We start from the raw sequence: 23,126 nt of genomic DNA, 5'->3' as shown, positions 1-23,126 counted from the left end.
ATCCCAAAATGAAAGAAAAGAAGGAAGCCTCAGAGAGAATACTAAGTAAAATAAAGGCAATTCAACTATCAGATATTGAGTTCAAAGCAATGGATATCAGGAATCCCAATGAGCTCATAGGGGATTACCAGAAACTAAAAAGAAATTACAGTAAATTAACTGAAAACTATATCAACACGAAAAAGGAAATAGAAACTACCAACAAGAGCCAAGAGGGAATGAAGAACATAATTTCTGAACTGGGGAACAGAGTACAAGAAATCAAAAGCAGGATCTATGAAGCTGAAGATCGGATCAGTTACTTGGAGGACAATGTAGAAAAAAAAACACCCAGAAAGAGCAAGAAAAGGAAATGGCTCAGAAAGAATGAATAAGGATTAAGGGAAATGCAGGATGATATGAAACATAACAATATCCATGTAATAGGGATACCAGGTGGAGAAAAGCAAGAAATAGAAAACCTACTTGAAAGGGTACTGATGGAAAACTTCCCTAATTTGATGAGAGAAAAAGTCACACGAATCTAGGAAACAAAGAGAGTCCCAATCAAGAGAAACTCAAAGAGGTCCACTTCAAGACACATCAAAATTAAAATGGCAAAATTCCAAGACAAAAAGAGTGTCTTAAAGGCAGCAAGGAAGAAACAGAACGTAGTATACAAGGAGCCCGCATTAGGTTAGTAGCTGACTTCTCAATGGAAATGCTCCAAGCCAGGAGAGAATGGCAAGAAATATTTTAAGTAATGAGAACAAAAGGCCTGCAACAAAGGCTACTTTACCCAGCAAGGCTCTCAATTAAGACAGAAGGTCAAATAAAGAGTTTCCAGATTTAAAAAAGTCTAAAAAAATACAACTCCAGCAAACCAGCTCTGCATGAGATGCTAAAGGGACTGATTTAAGGAAAGAAAGGAAAAGAGAAAGAGAGAGAAAGGAACAAAACTATGAAAATGGCAAAAAATAAGTACCTATCAATAATAACCTCAAATGTAAATGGATTAAATGTCCCAATCAAAAGACACAGAATAGCAGAATGGATAAGAAATCATGACCCACACATATGCTGCCTACAAGAAACCCACCTCAGAGGACTTCCGCCAAGATGGAGGCATAGGTGGAAACACTATGCCTTCTCCCACAACCAAGTTTGAATGCAACAAAGGTTTGGAGAACAAAGACACAGCCAAAGAACAGAAAATTGAATTATACGGAAGTCCGACAACAACTAACTGTTCAACTGGGATGGTAAGAGGGGCAGAGCCAGCAGCGGAGCAGGGTCGGCCAGAAAAGATCCCCAGACCTAGGTGCGCAAGTAGCCTGGACCCAGTCAGGGTGTGGGGCAGACTGACCTTGGTCGCACATTCACGCACAGTGAGACGGACCACGCAGGCCCCAGGGGGCGAAGCCAGTGGAGGGCTAATGGCAGTGGCACACTCGTGTGCAGTGGGCCCGGGTGACGGTGGCAACTGCGGCACCGGCCACCTGTGGGGGCCGCAGCGGGAGGCAGCAGACGGAAGGCCATTGCTCCTCTTTAACCCCACCCCCACATACAGCGTCACAACCCAGAGACTGAGTTGCCCTGCTCTGGTGAACACCTAGGGCTCCGATCCTGATAGATAACAGGCACAAACAGCCTAAAAGATGGCTCAAGAAGAACTCGAAGTACCAGAGCCGATAACTCTAAGCAACCAGGAAATAGCCAGCCTCTCAGATGCACAGTTCAAAACACTGGTCATCAGGATGCTCACAGAACTGGTAGATTGATTATAGCCACAAATTAGAGGAACATATGAAGGCTAAACTAATTGAAATGAAGGGAGATGTCCAGGAAACAAATAATGATGGAAAGGAAACTGGGACTCAAATCAATGGAATGGACCAGAAGGAAGAACAAAACATCCAACCAGAAAGGAATGATGAAATGAGAATTCAAAAAAATGAGGAGAGGCTTAGGAAACTCCAAGACATCTTTAAACCTTCCAACATCCAGATTATAGGGGTACCAGAAGGGGCAAAGAAACAGCCATGAGTGGAAAACTTATTTGAACAAATAATAAAGGAGAACTTCCCCAGTCTGGCAAAGGAAATAGACTTCCAGGAAATCCAGGAAGCTCAGAGAGTGCCAAAGAAGTTGGACCCAAGAAGGAACACACCAAGGCACATCATAATTACATTAGCCAAGACTAAAATGAAGGAGAGAATCCTAGAAGCAGCAAGGGATAAGGGGACAGTCACCTACAAAGGAGTACCCATCAGACTGTCAGCGGATTTCTCAAAAGAGACCTTACAGGCAAGAAGGGGCTGGAAAGAAGTATTCCAAGTCATGAAATCCAAAGACCTACAGCCAAGATTGCTTTATCCAGCAAAACTTTCATTTAGAATGGAAGGACAGATAAAGTGCTTCTCAGATAAGGTCAAGTTCAAGGAGTTCATCATCACCAAGCCCTTATTATATGAAATGCTAAAGGGACTTATATAAGAAAAAGAAGATGAAAAATATGAACAGTGAAAGGACAGCAAACTCACAGTTATTAACAACCACACCTAAAACAAAAGCAAACCAAGAGGACAGCTAGATCAGGAGTGGAACCATAGAAATGAAGAACACATGGAGGGTTAGCAACAGGGGAGTGGGAGGAGGAGAAGGGGGGAGAAGGTACAGAAAATAGCATAGACAGTAGGTAGAAAATAGATAGGGGGAGGGCAAGAATAGTAGGGGAAATATAGAATCTAAAGAACTTGAGACACGGGGTTATAAACTAAAGGGGGGAGAATGGTGGGGGAGGGAGTGTGCGGGTGGAGGGGAATGAAGGGGGAGAATAGAACAACTGTAATGGTATAATCAATAAAATATATTACAAAAAGAGAAACCCACCTCAAAACAAAAGACCATCATGGACTTAAAGTGAAGGGCTAGAAACACATTTTCCAGGCACACAGACAGGAAAATAAAGCCAGGGTAGTAATACTCATATCAGACAAGATAGTCTTAAAAAGGGGGCCATAATAAGAGACCCAGAAGGTCACTTCATAATATTAAAGTGAAGTGTCCACCAAGAATACATAAACATTATAAATATATATGCACCCTGTGGGGAAAACTTTGCCTGCAAGTCCCCCTATCGCCACAGATGAAAATAACACCAACAAGACATGATCTGCTTGGGGAGGAAAGTTGGTCAATCTCTCACAGGAGAAGGACCAAGAAACGCTTCCTCAATGGCTTTTATTAGCTTCTTAATACACAGGAATACAAGTAAAGCTCATCAATCAATGTCAAGTGGCAAGGATCAAACAATAGATAACATTTCAAAGAAATCTGAGGGCTTAATCTGAGACAGTGTCTGTCAGGTACTGGGGTTGCAAAACTTTGGGAGACATACTCATTTTCTGCTTGGACCCTTATTATATGAATGAAAGCACTCTTAGCAAAGCAGGTTTCACAAGACTACAAATTCTTTCTTATGCCCGATGACCTGAGAAACCGCTCTAGCTGACAAAGGGCTGCACCTCCCTCCCAATCATAGGTTTTTAGGCTTAAGTGAATTAAAGTCAGGAAGCGCTTCTCCCAGATGGAAAAGGGGAATCAGGCTATGTCAGAATAACCGTGGAATGAGGGTCCATCACCCCCTCTTCGTTGCAGCCCCCCAAGTCCTTTCTTGAGGGCTTCCCAAGTGATTGTGTTGGGTACAGGTTGCCCTGTCTCTGAGGGGTCGTACCCATCATTGACTAACTGACCAAACATTGGGGGCCAAAGATGGCCCGAGGCACATCTTTGCACAGAAGCAGCACAGAAGCAGCACTCCTGCCAGGGAGATAAGCTTTGTCTCCTTAGTGGCTCACAGTTTGAAGCTTGCTCATTCAGCCTTATCCATGGGGGGTGGTTAAAACTCTGAAACCAGGCAGAGTGGTTCCCAACAGCACCCAACATAGGAACACCCAAATACGTAAAGAAACTCTTGGAGGACTTCAAGGAAGATATGGACAGCAACACAATTATAGTAGGAGATTTTAACACCCCACTGTCAAAAATGGACAGATCTTCCAAAGAAAATGTCTGCAAAGATATGGTGGCATTGAACAATGCCATATATGAAATGGACTTAACTGATGTATATAGAGCCTTTCATCCCAAAGAACCTCAATAGTCATTCCTTTGAAATGCACATGGAATGTTTTCAAAGATAGACCACATGATAGGACTCAAAACAAGCCTCAACAAATTCAAGAAAATTAAAATTGTATCAAGCATTTTCTCTGACCACAAGGGACTGAAAGTAGAAAAACACTCCAAGAAAAAAAAAAGTACTCAAAATCATGGAGATTGAATAGCATACTATTAAACAATGATTGGGTCAAGAAGGAAATTAGAGAAGAAATCAAAAAGTTTCTGGAAAAAAATGAAAATGAACTTATAACAACCCAAAACTTATGGGACAACCCCAAACTCACTTATCTTCATAGTGATATGGGTCTACCTAAAAAAAGATAGAAACATTTCAAAAAACACCCTAACTCTATGACTATAAGAACTCAAGGAACAACAACAAAGAAAACCCAGAGCAAGTAGGAGAAAGGAAATAATCAAGATCAGAGCAAAATTAAATGGCATAGAGACTAAAAGCACAATTCTAAGAATCAATGAATCCAGGAGCTGTTTCTTTGAAAAGATAAACAAAATCGAGAAGTCTTTAAGCAGGATCATCAAAAAAAAAGAGAGAGAGAGAGAGGAGGGGGGTGCTGAGATAAACACAATCAGAACTGAAAGAGGAGAGGTTATAAGTGATAGCACAGAAATACAAAGGATTGTAAGAAAATACTATGAAGAATTGTATGCCAAGAAATTTGTAAACCTAGGTGAAATAAACACATTTCTATTAAAATATAATCTTCCAAAACTCAATGAAGAAGAAGCAAAAAGCCTGAACAGACCAATAACAGCACATGAAATTGGAGCTGTAATAAAAAAAACTCCCGACACACAAAAGCCCTGGACCAGATAGTTTCACAGGAGAATTCTACAGAACATTTAAGATCTAACCCCTATCCTTCACAGACTATTCAAAAAAAATTAAAATGATGGAAGACTCCCAAACTCTTTTTATGAAGCCAGCATCATCCTAATTCAAAAAGCAGATAAAGACATAACAAAGAAAGAAAACTTCAGGCCAATATTGCTGATGAACATAGACGCTAAAATCCTCAACAAATCATTGGCAAACCACAAGATGGAGGCGTAGATGGGAACACTGTGCCTCTTCACACAACCAAGTTTAAAAAAAACAAAGTTTTGAAACAAAAACGCAACCAAACACAGAAAATTGAACTATACCCAAGTCTGATGACAACGAACTGTTCAGCCAGACCGATAAACCAAGTGGAGGAGTGAGCAGTGAGATGGAGGAAGCAGTGAGATGGACCATGCAGGCCCCAGCAGCGGGAAGCAGCAGAGGGGACCGCCATTGCCCCTCTTTGATCCCACCCCCACATTCGCGTCATAACCCAGTGACTGAGTTGCCCCGCGCAGATGAACAACTCTACCCCTTATACATAACAGGTGGGAACAGACCAAAACATCCTGGCTCAAGAAGAACTCAAAGCCCTAGAGCTGATAACTCTAAGTGACCAAGAAATAGCCAGTCTATCAGATGCACAGTTCAAAATACCGGTGATCAGGATGCTCAGAGAACTGCTTCATTTTAGTCACAAACTAGAGGAACAAATAAAGGGTAAACTAACTGAAATGAAGGGAAATGCACAGGAAACCAATAGTGATGGAAAGGAAACTGGGACTTAAATCAAGGGAGTGGACCAAAAGGAAGAAAACATGAACAAACATAAAAGAATGAAGAAACAGGAATTTTAAAAAATGAGGAGAGGCTTAGGAAACTTCAGGACACCTTTAAAGGTCCCAACATTTGAATTATAGGGGTAGCAGAAAAAGAAAAGGAACAGCCACGAGTGGAAAACTTATCTGAACAAATGATAAAGGAGAATTTCCCCAATCTGACAAAGGAAATAGACTTCCAGGAAGTCCAGGAAGCTCAGAGAGTCCCAAAGAAGTTGGACCCAAGGAGAAACACATCAAGGCACATCATAATTACATTAGCCAAGATGAATATGAAGAAGAGAATCCTAGAAGTAGAAAGAGATAAGGGGACAGTCACCTACAAAGGAGTACCCATCAGACTGTCAGCTGATTTCTCAAAAGAGACCTTAAAGGCAAGAAGGGGCTGGAAAGAAATATTCCAAGTAATGAAATCCAAACACCCACATCCAAGATTATTCTATCCAGCAAAGCTTTAATTTAGAATGGAAGGACAGATAAGTGCTTCTCAGATAAGATCAAATTCAAGGAATTCATCACCACCAAGCCCTTATTATATAAAATGTTAAAGGGACTTATCTAAGAAAAAAGATAAAAAATATGAAGAGTGAAAGAACAGCAAACTCACAGTTATTAACAACCACGCCTAAAACAAAAGCAAACCAAGAGGACAGCTAGATCAGGAGTGGAACCATAGAAATGGAGATCACATGGAGGGTTAGCAACAGGGGAGTGGGAGTAGGAGAAGAGGGGAGCAGGTACAGAGAATAAGTAGTAAAGACGGTAGGTAGAAAATAGGGGGAGGGCAAGAATAGTATGGGAAATATGGAATCTAAAGAACTTGAGACACATGGAGATAATCTAAAGGGGGGATGGTGGGGGAGGGGATGTGCAGGGTGGAGGGGAATAAAGGGGGGAATACGACAACTGTAATGGCATAATCAACAATATATATATTATTATTTAATTTATAAATTAAATAATAATTAAGTTGTTTGATTGTTTAATTAAATAATTATTTAATTATTTGATTAAATAATTATTAAATAATAATTTATACATACAAATTTAAAATCCTTTTATTATGAAAAATTCCCAACATATTTAAAAGGAGAGGCGATGCTATAACAGACCCTGTTGTGCCCACTACCCGGCCCCGCGTGTGAGCACACAGTTGGTGCTGGGCCGGCCACATGTGCTCTTCAGGCAGCCAAATATTGCGTCATTTCGGCCTGGTGGAAAAGGAACAGCTTTCTTTTTGAAAGACGCAGTCACAAACCATCATCACATCTCAAAACATCAACATGAATTCCTTCATAGTATCATTAAATGTCCTCTCAGTGTTCAATTTCCTCTGTTCTGATTATTTTGCATGCGCACACACACACACACACACACAGTTTCTTAGAAAATAAAGATTCAAAAAGATCCATATATTGCAATTGGTTGGTATGTCTGAGGTTCCCTTTAAAAATTATTTAAATTTAATTTACATCTCGTTCTACTTAATACTATGATCTTCTGGCTTAGCCAGAACATTTTCTTCTAAGCATTCCTAACAGCACCAGAGTTTGAAGGGCAAGATGGCATGTGTGCCCAATTGTGCAGGACAGCTTTAGTGGCCAGTTATCTGGAGGCAGCAACAAGCAAGGTCTTTCTCTCTTTTTTCTCATTTATGCTGACCTTTATTTTTTTCCAATTTTTTAAATTTAATTATTTTTCAAGTACAGTTTTCTATCTATTACTCCCATCCCATTCCACCCGCAAGCTTCCCCACTTCCTCCCTTTTCCACGCTTCTCAGTTGTTGTCCATGTATCCTTTATATATGTTGTTCTAAATCCCTCTCCTATTTCTCCAGAAATTCCCTCCCCTCTCCCCTGTGGTCACTATCAGCCTGCTCTCTATTTCAGTGTCTTTAGTTATATTTTGCTTGCTTATTTGTTTTCTTGTTTAGCTTCCTGTTAAAGGTGACATCATATGGTATTTGTCCTTAAACACCTGGCTTATTTCACGCAGCATAATGCTTTCCAGTTCCATCCATGGTGTTGCAAAAGGTAGGAGCTCCTTCTTTCTTTCTGCAGCATAGAATTCCATTGTGTATATGTACCATAGGTTTTTGATCCATTCATTTACTGATGGGCACCTAGGTTGCTTCCAACTCTTGGCTATTCTAAATTGTGCTGCTATGAACATTGGGGTGCATATGTTCTTTGGGAATGGTGTTTTAGGGTTCTTAGGATACAATCCTAGCAGTGGAATTGCTGGGTCAAAAGGCAAGTCCAATTTTAGTTTTCTGAGAAAGTTCCATACTGTTTTCCATAATGGTTGTACCAGTTTACAATCCCACCATCAGTGGACCAGAGTTCCCTTTTCCCCACACCTTGTCCAACATTTGTTGTTTATTGCTTTTTTTATGATAGCCATTCTCACTGGTGTAAAGTGGTATCTCATTGTGGTTTTAATTTGCATCTCTCTGATAGTAAGCGATATTGAGCATCTCTTCATGTGTCTCTGGATCCTCTGTATGTTCTCCTTGCAGAAGTGTCTGTTCAAGTCCTTTGCCCATTTTTTAATTGGGTTAATTGTCTTCTTAGAGTGAAGTCGAGTGAGTTCTTTGTATATTTTGGAGATTAAACCTTTGTCTGAGGTATCATTGGCAAATATGTTTTCCTATACAGTGGGTTGTCTTTTTATTTTAATGTTGTTTTCTTTAGCTGCGCAGAAGCTTTTTATTTTGATGAGATCCCATTTGTTTATTCTTTCCTTTATATTCCTTGCTCTAAGGGACATATCAGTAAAACTGTTGCTGCAAGAAAAATCGGATATTTTCCTGCCAATGTTCTCCTCCAGGACTTAATGGTTTCACAGCTTATATTTAAGTCTTTTATCCACCTTGAATTTACTTTGGTGTATGGTGTAAGTTGGTGCTCGAGTTTTAGTTTTTTGCATGTAGCTGTCCAGTTCTCCCAACACCAATGCTGAAGAGGCTATCTTTACCCCATTTTATGTTACTGCCCCCTTTGTCGAATATTAATTGACTGTAGAGAGTTGGTTTTATTTCTGGATTCTCTATTCTGTTCCATTGGTCTATGTGTCTGTTTTTATGCGAGTACCAGGCTGTTTTGNAGTATGATGTTGGCTGTAGGTCTTTCATATATGGCCTTTATTATATTGAGGAATGCTCCCTCTATTCCCACTTTGCTGAGTACCTTTATCATAAATGGGTGTTGTACCTTATCAAAAGCTTTTTCTGCAACTATTGATATGACCATGTGGTTTTTGTCCTTGCTTTTGTTTATGTGGTGTATTACATTTACTGATTTGAGGATATTGAACCATCCTTGCATCCCTGGGATGAATCCCACTTGGTCGTGGTGTATGATCTTTTTGATATATTTTTGGAGGCGATTTGCCAATATTTTGCTGAGGATTTTAGCATCTATGTTCATAAGCGATATTGGCCTAAAGTTTTCTTTCTTTGTTGTGTCTCTGTCTGGTTTGGGAATTAGGATGATGCTGGCTTCATAAAAAGAGTTTGGGAGTTTTCCCATCATTTTGGATTTTTTGGAATAGTCTGTGAAGAATAGGGGTTAGCCCTTCCTTAAATGCTTTGTAGAATTCTCCTGTGAAACCATCTGGTCCAGGGCTTTTGTGTGATGGGAGTCTTTTGATTACTGCTTCAATTTCATTTGCTGTTATTGGTCTGTTCAGGCCTTCTAATTCTTCTTCATTGACTTTTGGAAGATTATATTTTTCTAGAAATTTGTCCATTTCACCTAGGTTTTCAAATTTCTTGGCATACAGTTCTTCATAGTAATTCCTTACAATCCCATCTATTTCTGTGGTATCAGTTGTAATTTCTCCTCTTTCACTTCTGATTATGTTTATTTGTGTCCTCTCTCTTCTTTTCTTAATGAGCCAACTTAAAGGCTTGTCTATTTTGTTTATCTTTTCAAAGAAACCAACTCTTGGATTCATTGATCCTTAGAATTGTGCTTTTAGTCTCCATGTCATTTAACTCTGCTCTGATCTTGGTTATTTCCTTCTTCCTACTTGCTCTGGGCTGTCTTTGTTGTTGTTCTTTGAGTTCTTGCAGGTGTACGGTTAGATTGTTTGATTGAAATGTTTATATTTTCTTTAGGTAAGCCTGTATCGCTATGAACTTCCCTGTGAGGACTGCCTTCGCTGTGTCCCATAAGTTTTGTGTTGTTCTGAGATCATTTTCATTTGTTTCCAGAAAATTTTGATTTCTTCTCTAATTTCAATCTTGACCCATTCATTGTTTAATAGCATACCTTTCAGTCTCCATGATTTGGGGTGTTTTGGTTGTTTTTCCTGTGGGGTTGGTTTCTAATTTCAGTCCCTTGTGGTCAGACAAAATGCTTGGTATGATTTCAATTTTCTTAAATTTGTTGAGGCTCGTTTTGTGGTGTATCTTTGAAAATATTCCATGTGTATTTGAAAAGAATGTGTATTTAGCTTCTTTGGGATGAAGGGCTCTATATATATCAGTCATGTCCATTTCATCTAGGGTGTTGTTTAGTGCAGCTATATCTTTGTTGATATTTTGTTTGGAAGATCTGTCCATTTTTGACAGTGGGGTATTAAAATGCCCTACTCTGATTGTGTTGCTCTCAGTATCTTTCTTGAAGTCTTCTAGGATTTTTCTTATATATTTGGGTGCTCCTATATTGGGTACATATATACTTATGATGTTAATGTCTTCTTGGTGGATTCTTCCCTTGAGTATTATGAAGTGTCCTTCTGGGTCTTTCTTTATGATCCTTTATTTGAAGTCTATTTTGTCTGATATTAGAATTGCCACTCTGGTGGCTTTTTTTGTTGTTGACCATTTGCTTGGAAAATTTGTTTCTGGCCTCTCACTTTTATCCTGTGATGGTCTTTTGTCCTGAGGTGTGTCTCCTGTATGTAGGATATGTGTGGGTCATGCTTTCTTATCTATTCAGCTATTCTATGTCTTTTGATTGAAGCATTTAATCCATTTACATTTAAGGTTATTATTGATAGGTACTTATTCATTGCCATTTTTGTATGACAGTTCCTCTCTGTCTGTCTCTTTTCCTTCCTTTGCTTAAAACAGTCCTTTTAGTATTTCTTGTACAGCTGGTTTGGTGGAGGTATATTCTTTTAGACTTCTTTTGTCTTGGAAGCTCTTTATTTGGCCTTCTATCTTGATTGAGAGAAAGCCTTGCTGGGTAAAGGAGCCTTGGTTGTAGGCCTCTGATTCTCATTACTTGTAATATTTCTTGCCATTCTCTTCTTGCTTGGAGTGTTTCCATTGAGAAGGCAGTAGCCAACCTTACTGGGGCTCCCTTCTATGTTACTTTCTTTTTCTCACTTTCTGCCTTTAAGATTCTCTCTTTGTCTTGGAATTTTTCCATTTTAATGATGATGTGTCTTGAAGTGGGCCTCTTTGGGCTCCTCTTGAATGGGACTCCCTGTGATTCCTGGATTCATGTAACTTTTTCTCTCATCAAATTAGGAAAATTTTCCATCATTACTCTTTCAAATAGGTTTTCTATCCGTTGTCCTTCTTCTTCTCCTTCTGGTATTCCTATTGTTCGGATATTATTATGTTTCATATTATCTTGCATTTCTCTTAGTCCATCTTTATTCTTTTTAAGCCTCTTTTCCCTTTCTTGCTCTTTCTGGAAGATTCTTTCTACTTTGTCTTCCACCTCGCTGATCCGATCTTCTGCCTCATCGATCCTGCTTTTCATTTCTTCTACTGTGTTCTTCAGTTCAGAAATTGTATTCTTCATTTCCTCTTGTTCTTTGGTGATAGTTTCTATTTCCTTTCTCATGTTGATATAGTTTGTGGAGAGCACATTGTAGCTCCCCTCTAGTTTCTGGTAGCTCCCCTCTAGTTTCTGGTAGCTCATTGTGAGCTCTTTGAATTTCCTGATGTCTAGTGCTTTGAATTCAATATCTGATAGCTGACTTGCCTCTCTTTCATCTGACATTATTTCTGAGACTCCCACCTTTTCTTTCATTTGGACATTGTTTCTTTGTCTTCCCATTGCTTATGAGACTCTTCTTGTTAGCTTCAGCTTTTTAAATTGATCTGTTCTGACTCCCTAGGTTTATGGTGTGAACTTCTGTGGTAGAATATCTGTGAAATTCAGTGGTGCAGTCTCCTGCAGGTATCTTGATATTCTCTGCTTCCACCTACTCCTTTCTTTGTGTGTGTGTGTGATCAGTTGGAGGGGAAGGCAAGATGGTTTATGACAGCAGGAGAGTACTTTATGATATTTACACTCACAGCTGGTGAAGAAGAGATAGAAGATCTTTAGGCTCTATATAGTGTTAACTGTAATCTTCAACCCAATTTGCCACTTTTAAGAAAGGATAGACCAAAGATAATTCTCTTGTTGGGGAGGGAAGGTTTGTGAGTTGTATCTAGAAAGCAGTGAGGTTGCAGGAGGTCAGATTTGGCGGTAAGGTGAGAGTAAAGAATAGTAAATAGACGTAGCGTGTGTGCAAGTAGAGTTAATCACCACAGTTAATCACTACAGGTTTCATGCAGGATCCTGTAAAGTGGGCTGAGACCCAAGTGATGTGTTGTGAAGTATTTACAGTGGTATACAAAGCAACAAACAAAGAAACAAACAAAAAACACACAAAATAGGGCAAGAGAAGTGAGGAAAAAGCAAGAAGTTTGTGGTGAAAGGAAGAAGGAAACAGGAAAAAAGAAAGGAGAGGAACAGAGTACTGAAAGATACAGCAACAATAAATTTTTAAAAATATACGATTTCTGAAAAAAAGTTTTAAAAATTAAAAAAAAAAAAACAAACTCCTCCCTTTTGGTTTCAACCTGTCCAATCTGGTTTTTCTGGTTTCATCAGGACCCCTCTTTGGGCTGGGTTGTAGGCCCAGGCACACACCCGCCCGCCAGCCAGGCCACCAGACTGGGGTGGGGGTGCCCTCCCACCCGACAGGCTGCCTGGCTCCCACGGGATCTGGTACTGGTCCTTCCAAGTCCTGTGGCTGGGTGAGAAGCAAGTCAAGCTGCCTTCACAGGAGAACACCTCAGTCCACTTTCCAGTAAAAACTTCTCCAGAAAGCGTGCCTCTCAGCCCAGCCCAATCCCCAACCTGACTGGTTAGGACAATGCTCCTCTCAAATTTCCCGGGCTGGCAGGTTGGTGGGCTGGCGACCACAGAGATCGCAACTGAACACAGCCCCCTGTACTTGCCACCCTCCCTGCATACCTAGACAGACAGGTCTCTGCCACCCAGCCCCGCCTAGATGGGGAGAGACGGAGCCAGCTCTCTTCCAAGGACCCCACAGCTGGCCCAAGGCTCCACTGCATCCCGGGCTCCCGATGAGTCCTCTGTGGCACTGGCCACAGACGGAAACCTCTACACCCCTAACACAGCGGCTCTGAGGCATTACGGGCTGCCCGAGGGCAGCTGGCCCTGCTGTTGCCGCTTTTGTCTTTACTCACGGGTGCTGGGCTCCCGATGAGTTCTCTGTGGCAGATGCCCCTGTCTCTGGGCACAGATGGAAGGAAGCCTCTGGGTTCCAACAGCTGCGGCAGCCGCGGCTCCAAGGCCGTTATGTACCAGCCAAGGGCTGCTGCCAGCCTGGTCACCTCTGTCCTTACTTGCGTCCCTGAGACCCCAATGACATGTAGCTGTCTGGTTCGTCACTATCTCTGGTCTCTTATTTTCATAAATGCTGGAGAATTGTTGATTGGGGAATTGATTGCACTGCTCTTCAGTAAATCTGCCAGGATTTTCTCCCAGGGGTACGAGAACTGGAGTTGCTCTGTCCTACTCCGCTGCCATTAATAAAATATATATATATTTTTTTAAAGATTTATTTATTTATTTATCTTTAGAGGGGAAGGAGAGAGGGAGAGAAACATCAATGTATGGTTGCCTTTTGTGCATCCCCTGCTGGGAGTTGGCCTGCAGGGAACTGGCCTGCAACCCAGGCATGTGCCCTGACTGGGAATCGAACCGCGATCCTCTGGTTCGCAGGCCCACGCTCAATCCACTGAGCTACACCAGCCAGGGCTTTAATAAAATATATTTTTTTAAAAATCATTGGCAAACCACATCCAACAATACATTAAAAAGATCATATACCATGACAAAGAGGGATGAGAGGATGCTACAATATTCACAAATCAATAAATGTAATACATCACATAAACAAAAGTAAGGAGAAAAATCATGATCATATCAATAGATGCAGAAAAAGCATTTGATAAGGTACAGCACCCATTAATGATAAAAACACTCAGCAAAGTGGGAATAGAGGGAGCATTCTTCAACATAATAAAGGCCATATATGAGGGACCTACAGCCAACATCATACTCAGTGATTCTGGGCAAAAACTAAAATCTTTTTCATTGAGATCAGGAACAATACAAGGTTGTCCACTTTCACCACTTCTGTTCAGCATAGTGCTTTAAATTTTAACCACAAAAATTAGACAAGAAAAGAAAATTCAAGGCATCCAAATTGGAAAGAAGGAAGCAAAACTGTCATTGTTTGTAGATGACATGACAGTGTACATAGAAAATCTTATCGACTCCACTAGACAACTGCTCGACCTAATAAATGAATTTGACAAAACAGCAGGATAAAAATTCAGTATCTAGAAATCAAATGCATTTTTGTGTACCAACAATGAAACATCAGAAGCAGAAATCAAGAAATAAATTTCATTTGATATAGCAACAAGAAAAGTAAAATACCTAGGAATAAACCTAACCAAGGAGGTCAAAGACCTGTACTCGGAAAACTACACAAAATTGAAGAAAGAAATTAAGAAAGACATAAACAAATGTAAACATATACCGTGTTCATGGACTGGAAGAATTAACATAATCAAAATGTCCATACTACCCAAAGCAATTTACAGATTCAGTGCAATACCTATTAAAGTACCAGTGGCATATTTCACAGACATAGAACAAATACTTCAAAAATTTATATGGAACCTTAAATAACCCCAGATAGCTGCAGCAATTTTGGGAAAGAAGAACAAAGTAGAAGGGATCACAATACCTGATACCAAACTGTATTACAAGGCCACTGTAATCAAAACATCCTGGTACTGACATAAAAACAGACACATGGACCAGTGGAACAGAACAGAGATCCCAGAAATAAACTCAAGTCTCTATGGTCAATTAATATTTAACAAAGGGGGCAACAACATAAAATGGAGTAAAGATAGCCTCTTCAACATTGGTGTTGGGAGAACTGGACAGCTACATGCAAAAAAAATGAAACTCGAGCACCAACTTACACCATAAAAAATAAATAAATTCAAGGTGGATTAAAGGATTTAAATAATTTGTGACACCATTAAAATCCTAGAGGAGAACATAGGTAGAAAAGTCTCAGATATTTCATGCAGCAATGTTTTCACTGATATGTCCCCTAGGGCAAAGGACATTAAAAAAGTATAAACAAATGGGAGCTCATCAAAATAAAATGCTCCTGCATGGCTAAAAAACAGTATTAAAATAAAAAAGTAACAACTATATGGGGAAACATATTTACCAATGATACCTCAGACAACTGTTTAATGTGCAAAATATATAAAGAAGAAACATGACTCCACTCTAAGAAGACAAGTAACTCAATTAAAAAATGGTCAAAGGGTTTGAACAAACATTTCTCCAAGGAGGACATATAGAGGATCCAGAGACACATGAAAAGATGCTCAGTATTGCTAGATATCAGAGACCTGCAAAGTGAAACCACAATGAGATACCACTTCACACTGGTCGGAATGGCCATCATAAACAAAGCAACAAACAACAAATGTTGGAGAAGTTGTGAAGAATAGGGAACCCTAGTGCACTGTTGGTGGGAATGCAGACTAGTGCAGCCACTGTGGAAAACAATGTGGAATTTCTTCAGAAAACTAAAAATGGATCTGATCTTTGAGCCCTCCTATCCCACCAGTAGTGCTATATCCTAGGAACCCTGAAACACCAATGCAAAAGAACCTATGCACTCCAATGTTCATAGCAGCACACTTCACAATAGCCAAGTGCTGGAAGCAACCTACATGTCCATCACTAAATGAATAGATCAAAAAACTGTGGTACATTTACACAGTGGAATTCTATGCAGCAGAAAGAAAGAAGGAGTTCCTACCCTTTGAGACACCATAAATGGAACTGGAAAGCATTATCATAAGTGAAATAAGCCAGGCGGTGAAATACAAATACCATATGATTTCACCTTTAACAGGAACCTTATCAACAAACAAACAAACAAGCAAAATATACGCAAAGACACAAAATACAGAACTGACAGTGACAAGAGGGGAGAGAGGAGGGAATTTTAGGGGAAAAGGGGAATGGTTTGAAGGAACTAGTATAAAGGACACATGGACCATAAAATGGGGGGGGTGGAGATGGATAGAGGTGAGGATTGCTGAGGAGGTGGTCTGGGATGGGGGTAAAGGGCAGAAAACTGTACTTGAACAACAATTAAAATTTAAAAAAATGTGAACCACTATGGAAGACAATTGGCAGTTGCTAATAATGAAATGAGAAACCAGTTCAAATTCATTTTTATTTGTAACAATCAGTAATTTGTACCTTGGTGCTAAAGAATGTTGGAGTATTGATGAAATTGTAAGTATGGTTTAAATATAACTTTGAACCTCTTCATTAGTCAATATAATGATGATGATGATGATAGTAAATACAAGATCTGTTTGGAAAAAGTCCAGACACTGTTAATATAATGAATGGTTTGCACAGCATCGAGGTAACCTGGCAGCCAGTGGAGAATGGACTGGAATGTGCATGCATGAACAATGACAACTTCCCTGTATTAGTCAGCAGGGCAGTAGATATCTTTGAGTAAGCATGTTTAGTATGTGGTCTTGGCATTCAAAATGACTGAGCAAGTAAAGCAAGAAATATGTATCAAATGTAAGCATGAATATTGTTCCATGGAAGCTACTTAGATGATTCAGAAGGTCACAGATATGGGCAACTGTTGATTGGCAGCTTCATCACAACAATGTGCCCGCTTATGCATCATGTGTTGTGCAGATTTTTTGGCAAAACATCAAATCACCCAGTGACTATGCCCCCCCTACAGCCCAGATTTGGCTCACTGAGACTTCTGGCTTTTCCCAAAACTAAAATTATCTTTGGAATGGAAGAGATTTCAGACCATCAATTAGATTCAAGAAGATGTGATGGGTAGCTGAAAACAATGTGTGAAGTCCCAAGGTGCCTACTTTGAAAGAGACTGAGGTGTCATTGTCCTGCGTACAATATTTCTTGTATCTTGTATCTTCTTCAATAAATGTCTCTATTTTTCATAAAAAAAGAAAATCAGAAAGGGTAACAGGAATAGAAAATGGAGTATGACAGGGGGAGAGTAAACTATGAGATTTAAAAATGAAAAAATAGTGAACAATTAAAGGTAAAATTGATGAAAAGCAACAACCACAATATCCATGAGAAAGGAGCAAAGATTAATAAAGGTGGGAAGAGAATAAGAATATTGTAAGAAGGGCAAAAATTAATATGAGATGAATAAAGGGAAGAAAAATTATTTTCAGAAGACGGAGGAGAAATTATAAGAGTAATGAATAGAAACAAGGCATAGAAAGGGAGAAGATAAAATTTAAAATGAGAGTAAGAATGGGAAAGGAGAAGGAAATGGAGTAAGACAAGGGAAGAGTAAAATTATAAGATTTGAAATAAAAATAAAGTAAAATAAATAATGAAGTAATAGGAAAATTGAAGAAAACGAAAAAATGTGAAAAAGCTGTCACAAGAAATAATGCAAATGCTGAAAAACATCAAGGTGGAATTCATGTCAGCAGAATTTGGTGTTTGCCTGCTCTCTTATCCTGGATATGACTGGTAATGTCAGGTGCTGTCCCCATCTAGTTTTAGGCAGCCTGTTTGAGGCTATAAGCAGTCCACCATTTGTGGCTGTCTCCTTGAGGCTTGGCTGCATCCAGGCTGGTGTTTGCTACTCTGTGCTGATGGCTTTTATCAGCACAATGCCCAGGGGTGGATCATCTAACATCCATCAGTACCACAGGTACCACCTCCACCTTCCTCTAGAGGGGTCTTCTGGTGCAATCAGGAGGGTGGTACCACTTGCACTACCCTGGGAGGCACTGTTCAATCTTCGGGGAAGGCTGTGTGTGTATTCCTTTTCCCCTGCACCACACGTCTTGGTCCGTCCCAGATATTTACCAAAATGTATAGTTTCTGATGAATTAGTTGTCTGTTTCACATGAGGGGTCAATCTGTGTAAGAAGGTCAGCTCTTTCTTGCTTGGCTCTGTGCAAAAGCCAAGGTTGGCTGGGTCCTGAATACCCATTTCTGTGCCAATTTGTGATCTCTTTGCCTCTCTGGCCTCAGTGGAATAGGGCCTTAGGAATCAGTATGGCTTGTTGCCCTAAGAAAAGTTCAGAAAGGGCCCTTTTGGAGGTTCTCTTTCTCCTGGGGAATATGCATACAGCAAAGGGGTCTTTTGAGCCTGGCCTGAGTGTTCATAGATGTGTTCACAGATGTTCAAAGGATGTGGTGCTTACAATACTCTGGGGATGGTTGGGCCTACCCTTCCCTTCCCTGATGTTTTTACTCTGCAGGAGGTGGGGTATCTACCTGGCTCCAAAGAATCTCAGCTGCTCAATTCTTGCCTGTATAACTCCCAGGCCTCTGCCCTTACAGGAGATACAGTCCTGAACTCTCCATCTGTGCAGTCCCTGGCTTGCTAGCTATGCTGGGCAGGACCTAGAAATCCCTTTGTTGTGCAACTTTCTATATTCCCTGCCCAGCTGGACTCAGTGACAACAAACTGAGCTTTCAATTTGGTCTCTCTGCTAACAGAGCAGTTGTGCGTATTGTCCATACCCAAGCCACTTCAGCTCTCCTTTTAAAGCGCCTCCATGTGGCACCCACACTGCAGTACTGAGTTGTAGGGGCAGCTTTTCCTGCAAGTCCCCCCATCTGCCATGGATGAAAGTAAACACTACCAAGACGTGATCTTCTTGAGGAGGAGAGGTGACCAGTTTCTCAGAGGAAAAAGGCCTGGAGCAGCTGGTTTGTCCAAGGAAAAAAAGGTCTTGAGCCCCTTCCTCCAGGGACTTTTATTGGGTTGTAATACAGAGGAATACAGGGCAGCAAGGATCAAACAGTAGATAACACTTCAAATAAATCTGAGGGCTTAGCCTGAGTCAGAGTCTGTTAGGAAGGGAGTTTTGCAGAAACTTTAGGGTTTCCTGCTTCGACCCTTAACATAAGAATGAAAGTACTCAGCAGAGCAGGTTTCACAGGTTTTTCAGGAATTCTTTGTGATGCTAGATATTTCCCCCAGGATCCAATATGGCAAGGCAAGGAGCTTCACCCCTCCTCATCAGATATTCAGGCTTAAAAGGATTAGAGCCAGGAAGCATTTCTCCCAGAGGATATGGGGACCCAGGCTATGTCAGATAGCCAGGGGGCAAGAGTCCATTGCTTGCTTTTTGTTGCAGCCCCCTGAGTCCTTCCATGATGGCCTCCCAAGTGATTGAGTCTGGCTTAGGTTGCCCCCCACCCCCCGCCCCCCATGAGGGATCTTACCTGTCTCTGACTTCTGACCATGCTTTGCGGGCAGGGAGGAAACTGAGGCAGTGTTTGCTACCAGAGACAAGCTTTGTCTCCTGTGGCTTGCATTCCAGAGTTTGCTCATCCTTAGCCACGGTGGGAGGAGGGTAGAGTTACAATTTCTGAAACCAGGGAGAGTGGTCCCCAACACTGAGTCACTGTCTGGTTTTTCTGCACATGCCATCTCCCCCAAAAGCAAAAAGTCTCTCTTGTCTATTGCTTTCTGCAGCCTGCTGTTACCTTCAACTGACCCAGTGCAGTCCCTGATTGTTTTAGGAGCTCAAGTTCTCCTCTGGAACTCTGCTGGTTTGTGCTGCAGCTATGGATATACTGTTCACTGTTTGTGTGTAGCCTGGATCTCCCAGAGTCCATATATCCCCCCAAGCTACTCCTGATTAAGGTGAGGGTATCTGTCCAGAACTAGGGCCCCCTGGCACCAGTAGGGGAGGGAGCTACAACACTGCAATTTCTATCTGGTCTCTCTGCTGCTGCATACCACACACTGCATATTTCTCTTTAAACTTATAAAATCTCCCTACCAGATGGTGTGAAGCTACATTTGTGCTGCTTGGTTTCACATCTTATCAGCTAAGATTCCATTGATTGTTCAGGTGCCTGTCAGAAGATCAGCTAAAAATCCAAGCTGGGGGCAAGAGCAATTGGACTCAGCTTCTACCTACTCAGCTGCCACCTTCTGTTTCCTGGAAGTACATTTTGAGGGAGAAAAAGTCATACAAATAAAGAATAGGAATAAGGTTGTCATTCCTGTAGTAGGCTTAGTATGAGCAAAGGTGCAGGGATATGTAACAACATGGAATGAAGAGGAACCACAAGTATGTAGATATTGATAGAGCAGAAAGTGCCGCCGCCCGCGGCAGCAAGGTGGTCGCGAAGTGAGGCGATGGACTTAACTTAAAATAATGGAGAGGTCCATGTGCTCCAGGCTGGCAAATGGCCAGTTTATTCAAGAAACTGCTTGCTTATATGCAGAGCTACAGTGGCCCGAGAACAATGCTGTTTTACAAAAGTTTGTACATTACCAAAGGCTATCAAGAGGGCAAGATGTTCTCACATCCTGAGAACATTAGCCCACAGATAGCAGTGTCCTCAAGATTATCTCTTTCCTGGAACATGACGCACATGCCAAGACCTTGTTCCTGCCTTCAAGGCTGAGAAGGAGAAGGTCCGGAAGATGTCAAGATACCCGCCGGCTCCGGGGACCAGAAACCAAGTCCCGCCACCGTTTTCACAGTGGGGGCTCTGTCCGTGATCCCCTGCGGCCTGGCGGGCCCCGACAAGAAAGTGCATCCAGAGTAAGGGCAGGAGAGTGGTAGGAGATGAAGCTATGGAGAAAGGCAGAGGATGAGTTTAGGGGAATTATGTATGTCATGCCAAAGGGTTTAGACTTAATCTAGTAGGTGAAGAGGGGCCACTGAAATAATTTAATTAAGGGTCTACCAGATGTACTGATGGATCTATCAGACTAATATTAGAGTGGAGAGTGGGATTGCATGGAGTGAGATTAGAAAAGGCAAGACTAGAATCAGAAAATTTTAGTAAAAATTATTGTAATAGTTCATATTATATATGATGGTAACTCAACTAAAGCAAGGCAAGGATGATAAAGAGGAGAGGAATGATTGGGGAAATTAAATGTGGCAAAACTTAGTGACTTGATTGATGTTGCAGACCCCAGCCCTCAGAGTTTGCCTGTTGTGGAATGCACATGCGACAACAATCCTGTGTGGAAAAAGGGAACAGGCACAACTACTCTCTCAAGGGGAGAGTGCCTATGGTGCCTCGGCCACTCCCTCAATAGGGGAGCACCTCGACCCTTGTCTAGACAGGCTTTTATTGTTTTCCTGGGGTCTTACATCATAGAAAGATTTATTATCTATCACATAGAACATTATTGTCTACATTTTAGGTACAATCAAGGAAATAAAAATAACATGCAAAGGGGAATGGTGTTGAGCTCATTAGCTCTGTTCTTGGGAGAACTCACACAGGCTTTGGATATTACCTTGAAGATAGACAATATATATTTGATGCTTTAGACCAGAGTGATGGAGTTTTAGCAAGAGCAAGCCATAACAATCTGTATGCATTTTCTAGGCCTGATTCCCATGGAAAAACTTGGTTTGAAGGTCTGGCTCCTACCCACCACTTCGCATCTGTAGGTTTTCCATACAGAGCTGAGTCACATTTGCCAGACCAAGACAAACCAGTCCCCTACAGATTGATATGATGGTTGAAGGAAAAGAGTTCAGGAGGACTCCTAGGTTTCTGGCCTTAATTTTGAGTGAACTTTGGTTTTACAAACCCCAATAAAGAGTGGAGAACAGATACTGGATGAAAGATGACAAGTATAGTTTTGGATATCTTGAGTTCCAGATGGTTGTGGGGCATCCAAGTGGAGGTGTCCACTGGAATTTTTTTGATATATGAATCTAGAGCTCTAGGAAGATTTCAAGGTGTGAGATTAAGATTTTCAAAGTATCAGCATATGGATGATAATAAAAATCCTTAGAGGGACAAAATCACCTGGATGGGAAATGTATACTGACTATAGAGGGGGGCCAAAGTTAAAAACTTGGAGGACTATCAATCAGTATTCAAGGGTCAGACAGAGGAGAAGATCCGGGAAATGTACTTGCCCTGGAATATATATTTTAGGAACTGTGGGATTGGATGAGAAAGGCAAACATAGTAACCCCAGTTTTTCCTTCTTGGACTTTCTAAAACTAATTTGTGACCTACATAATTGAGGATATTAAAATTTTTAGGATTGCATATTTTCCAACTTATAGTATAGTACCTTCTCCCACTATTGTTTTGAATTGCTTTGTAACAATGCAATAAGAAAGTTTTCTGAGTTCTTTAACTGGAAGCCTATTTAAGCAGAAAATTATATTTATTTTATTTGTCCCATTTGCTCAAAATATTCTTGAAATATCACATCCCTTTTGACATGGGAAGAGTGTCTTCCTCTTAGTTTGAACATAGGTAAAGCACTAAGCCCCAAGCACAGTGCTTAGCACCAACACAATTCAGATGGCATTGCCTAAATTCATTGTATTTACCTAAATATGCATACTCTATCCTGTAGCAACAGACATGCACAAGTAAGTTTGATCTTCATAAAATAGTGATAGCTCCATTTAAATCTTGTCTTTCAGGTTTATGTTTTAATTTTTTGGCACTGAAGGGCAAATTTAAAAAAGAAAAAAGAAAAAAAACTGGTATGTAGATTCCATGAACTGCTTCCTTTTAGATTATTACAGCATGTTAAATACTGATCACAGTTGATATACAGCAGCTTGCCCCTCTACATTATGCCTCAAATGCAAAAATTCTTGCTGATGGATGACTGTGAGCAAAAACATACATGCATCAGATTTCTTCTCTGATAGCTTCCAGACACTATTTAGTAGGTTTGGCTCTTAAGGCAAACTCCATTTAACAGTGCGAAAGTAGCACTCAGTCATTTCCCCCACACTTAGCCTCCATTCAGCAGGAGGACCTGACTAGCTGCTTACATCCTCTCCCTCCTAAGGGAGAAGGGAAGTTAGAGAACTCTCTGGTGAGTGCTGAGCTGCCATCTGTGTATAAGGTTTTATAGGAGAGAACCAAACTATTCTGCTTTCTTTCAACTTAATTTGTAATAAATCTCTGAATAGACA

Source organism: Sturnira hondurensis, unplaced genomic scaffold (genome assembly GCF_014824575.4).
Source record: "Sturnira hondurensis isolate 20B ecotype Veracruz unplaced genomic scaffold, ASM1482457v3 Scaffold0011391, whole genome shotgun sequence".
Classification (NCBI taxonomy): domain Eukaryota; kingdom Metazoa; phylum Chordata; class Mammalia; order Chiroptera; family Phyllostomidae; genus Sturnira; species Sturnira hondurensis.
This window is presented reverse-complemented; position numbering follows the sequence as displayed.